The sequence below is a fragment of the Esox lucius genome, chromosome 22, assembly GCF_011004845.1.
Source record: "Esox lucius isolate fEsoLuc1 chromosome 22, fEsoLuc1.pri, whole genome shotgun sequence".
NCBI classification, from domain to species: Eukaryota; Metazoa; Chordata; class Actinopteri; order Esociformes; family Esocidae; genus Esox; species Esox lucius.
The window spans coordinates 19,169,887-19,174,853 of NC_047590.1; the positions used below are offsets into that span (position 1 = coordinate 19,169,887).

Here is a 4,967-nt window from a genome sequence, read left to right on the forward strand (position 1 = left end):
CTTTCTCCTTGCAAGTTATTAATACCGTTTATTGCGCAATTGATTTTTCCTGTCTTGCCTACCATTTTCATAGAACTATTTGGATTTTAGAAATTGCCATCACAGAATATCCCAGACATTCAATATTTTGACCCAGTTTCCAATTTCCCTCTCAGACGCTCCAAAATATTTTTCCACTCTGTACTTTCCAGCCATCGCACAACAATATATACAGTGGGGAGAACAAGTATTTGATAAACTGCTGATTTTTCAGGTTTTCCCACTTACAAAGCATGTAGAAGTCTGCCATTTTTATCATAGGTACTCTTCAACTGTGAGTGACGGAATCAAAAAAAAATCCAGAAAATCACATTGTATGATTTTTAAGTAATTAATTTGTATTTTATTGCATGACATAAGTATTTGATACATCAGAAATGCAGAACTTAATATTTGGTACAGAAACCTTTGTTTGCAATTACAGAGATCATATGTTTCCTGTAGTTCTTGACCAGGTTTGCACACACTCAAGCAGGGATTTTGGCCCACTCCTCCATACAGACCTTCTCCAGATCCTTCAGGTTTCGGGGCTGTCGCTGGGCAATACGGACTTTCAGCTCCCTCCAAAGATTTTCTATTGGGTTCAGGTCTGGAGACTGGCTAAGCCACTCCAGGACCTTGAGATGCTTCTTATGGAGCCACTCCTTAGTTGCCCTGGCTGTGTGTTTCGGGTCGTTGTTTACATTATAGGTACTGTACAGCTATTAGCTAGCCATCTACAGCCATCTCAGTACAAGAGTACACTAGTTCTGTTAATAAACGTTCTGATGTCCATGTTATGTCAGCATAAATTGTAATGTCTGAGGTAAAAGTTGTATTCCAGCTGTTTAATTTGTGTAATGGTTAAAGACACATTCTGCCATATTGAAAACCATGGATCGAAACCAGTCAGGGAAATCAACATTCATCCCTTCTAATCGCAGGCTGGCTGAATTAGGCTTGCCTGGTTCAATTTCTGGTCAGCAGTTTACACAAGGTGCCTTTACAGATACCCAGCCTAAAACCCCAAAGAGACTTAATGAACAGTGGCTAGGAAAACTTCCTTGTAGGTTGGAACTCAGGAAGGAACATAGAAAGGAGCCAGACTCTGAAAAGTGTTTGAAATTCTTATGACATGGCACCTGACAAATCATATAAGTATGTATATGTCACGGGTTGGATATTAATTGTGCATGCATTTTGATTATGTTTGCGATTTGATTTACTGTGAGTTTGGTTTGGATATTGTGTTTGGTTTAGTGTTGTGATTGGTGTTTTGTTTGTAGTGCTTTTGTGTTATTTTTCTATTCGTTAATTTGCTAACAACCCGTGAACTTCGACCTGTACAACGAGGCTATTGATTGGACTGTAGAATAAGAACAGGAAATAAAGACCGGACACGGAGAGTTAGGCTACAGAGAAGGCTACCGGAGGCAGCGCGAAGCGGTGGAAAATTACTACGTGAGACACAAGATCTACGAGCCAGAGGATCCACGCAGGATCCCGTATACCCATAAGGCTAGACGTGCGCATCCCGGGGAATGGGCTACTACTGCCTGGGACCCGGGCAGAAGGCGTTTCTCAATGTCAAGGAAGGATCCTTCGAAGCCAGAATTTGAAGGATGCTACGTCATCGACGTCCGTCGAAGGACCGTTCCAATGTCAAGGATCCTCCGAATCGGAGAATTTCCCATAGACAGCGAAGGATGCATAAGTGCATCCTTCGCGGCCCCAAATCACCCACAATCCAATGCGCACAGCTTTTGCCAGCTTGTAAAAATTAATTAAATGGCGGAACTAAGCGGGGAGTTGGAGCGGCATCGCTCATGGCGAAATAATTTAAATGTAAGTATCTTTAGTGTTTGCCGTACATTTGTTATCACCGTTAGTGTTAAATCAATATAAAGCTTAACGCTTTAATGCTGGTACAAATAGCTATCATAATTAGGTAGATATATATAACGTTAGCTAACTGAACCTATCTTTTAACATTAGGCTGTTAGCTAGTTTGCCGTCTTTTTTACCATTTGTGTTTGTAAAGTTTAATGTCCCGTGGCATTTTCATCTCTTTTTATAAGCCGTTAATGTCATGGCACGTCACGTTAGCAGATATTTTGAAAATGATGTGTTTATCAGTTGTAGCTTCAGGATGGTAGGTAACGCTGCACCTTGTTAACTTCACTAGCAACGTTAAATGAAAGCTAAAATGTGTAGTTTCCCATGTTACAAGTATAATGTTCTGTAACGTTTCGTCATAGCATTCATAACTGTAAACCTATTTTTCTTGTGTTTGATTTCTGTTAACAGGGACTAAGGAACAAACGTAGACTGTCACTGGGGATGGGAAAGCCAAAGACAAGCAGGGAGACAGATGTTGAATAGATTATTTGCTATATTTGAGATTGACATTCTAAAAATAAATGCATTAAATTAACTGGTTTGTCTGTGTAATTTTTTTGGGTGTGTATATTAAACTGTTGTTCAATGTGTATTTTTCCATCAAATTGTGATCTGCACATAGGAAACTTGTAGCTGAATAATTAAGTTTGTACCTGTTTTAATAACTCGTTAGGTATACAAGCTCTAAAAAGACATTAACGAAACATCTTTATTATAACATTTATTCAAACATGACTATAAGCTGTACACAAGTATATTTAACATGAAGCGGCGATCAGACTCAGCTGCCGATGATGGGGATGCTTCCAGACTGTAGACAGATGGAGAAAGCTTTAGGTTAGTCTAATTATCCAACCTGTTCTGGTAAGATAACAATTGTATAAAGTATATTTACACAAGCTGTAACATAATGGTAATTTCTTCATCATGGTCTTATTTGACAACTGCTGACCATTTGACACACACCTACCTTTACTGTGTTAGTGGGTGTTTATCTATGGTGTTATTATGACTTTTCCTATGTTGGTTGTAGCTTGTGCGTTTACAGTACTATTTAACCTTTCTCACTTGCAGTTTACTGCTTATCATACTGCCTGTGGCAACCTTTATTAGCAGGTAGCGTTTACCTTCATGTTTTGCACCTCATTTGTCTGAAAGCTAGAAGCTACTGGACAATGAGCTAATGTTACATACATGCAGTAAACTACAAGCTAATGTAAACGGTTAGCTACTGAAAGCTTAATGTAATTAAGATAAATTAATGCAATTCTCCTTACCGGTAAGTGTTATGAAAACTACAAACATTAACTCCCACGAGGGTTTACTTTATTGACATGAAATTAATAACACAAAACGACCATTGCTTATATTATAGCTTATTAGTGTCGGTAACGTTACCTACCTTCGCACGTTGCAGGCAAAGTTGTCGACAGAGTATTCTCCTGCAAGCAGACTGACGCTGATTCACCTCCTCCATCGCAACAAAAAATTGAACAGCACCGTTAACAGTTCCAACTCGATTTCGTCCAGTGTTTTGAAATGTAGCGCGGAAAAGAAGGCGAAACATTTTCAATGACGCAAGCACGCAAAGACGTGCACTTGCTAGCCTGTTCCATTGTACGTGTTCTTCGAATGCTAAGGAGGAGCCTGTCCTAGCCTCTGAAGGATCCTTCCTTGGAAGGACTAGTCCTACCAAGGAAGGATCCTTGACATTGAGAAACAGCTAGAGTGTGAGTACGCTAACGTGGAGAGATTGTTGCGCTCTGTTGTTTGGGTAGACGGAGAGTGGTTGTCCTGTATGTAGGATCCTGGTCGTGGATGACAGACGTGGTATACTCCTCTGGAGTGACCGTTTTGAGCGTAGTTAACAGAACACCAGACTGGCACTTGTCTTCCTCTGTTTTCCGGTTTAGCCCTTTCCTGCCAGTTAGACGAAGGCCGAACTCCGGTGGAAAGAAGCGGATTGCTCGGCTGGTCGCCGGTGTACGCTGCATCTCAGGGACTGGGACATTTGCATGGATATGGTTTTTCATATATATTTTATTGCTCGATGTTTTAAGTATTGTAATGTAATTTTGTTAATGTAAAGACATTGAAGTTGTGGTGCAATAAAATATTGATTTAAGTGTAGCTTCGCCTTTGGGATACTTTATAAACTGCTCCTCCCCCCAACGAACCTGAGCATAGTTTGTAGTCTGATGAGAAGTTATTGTAACTTTTGGTTGAGTTCCTAGAGCTCTTGTTAATTCTAGGTGGCGTTGTCGATAGGAAAAATAGATCAGCCCGACCTGGTCACATATAAGAGTAAGATTATGTAAGCAAAAATATAGTTAGATAGAAAATAATCATAAAATGAAGCAACAATATACATAACACTGTACACTAGCAGCAATGTAGAAAAGAGCACTGTAAACTAGCAGCAATCTGGGTAGTATTTGGATGTAGCAGCAATCTGGGTTGTATAATTGAACATTCAGATATGACAAGTATGGCAGTAATATACAAAACAGTGTGACCTTGCAGCAATTGGCAGAGTTATTGAATATTATAGATACATATGAGTGCAATAAGCTTATGAATGGTGGCATTCTTAATTCTCACTACAGCTACGTAGAATTAAGAAGAAGAAAATGTACTAACAGCAAAAAAATATCAAGAGGATAAAGCGATAATATACATAACCCTGTACATAGCAGCAGGTTGAAAAGTGTACTGTAGATTAGCAGCAAAATTGGTAGTAGTATTGAATATTGTAGAAATGGCAAGTATGTCATTAATATACATTAAAAAAATTAAAACATTCTAATGGCCATTAAATTACCTGAAAGTACACCAGAGCATCTGGAATGATTGTGTGTGATCATTATTATCTTAGATCAGTGTTACTGATTGAGGAGCCTTATGTCCTGAGGGAAAAATAATATTTTTTAGTCTGGAATGCATGCTCCGATGTTCTGGTAGCATCTACCAGATGGCAGCAGTGTGAACAGATCATAGCCTGGGTGGCTGTGATCTTTGATGATGTTTTGTGCTTTCTTCAGGCAAGTGAA

The 4,967-nt window shown here is 39.3% G+C and overlaps 1 long non-coding RNA gene across 1 annotated transcript; it reads left to right on the top strand.

Moving 5' to 3' along the window:
* The first annotated feature begins 1,265 nt into the window (after positions 1 to 1,265).
* LOC109615322 lies at positions 1,266 to 2,452 on the top strand. The gene is made up of 2 exons (XR_002196308.2): positions 1,266 to 1,863; positions 2,326 to 2,452. It is a non-coding gene; the product is annotated as an uncharacterized LOC109615322 (long non-coding RNA).
* The last annotated feature ends 2,515 nt before the right edge of the window (positions 2,453 to 4,967 follow it).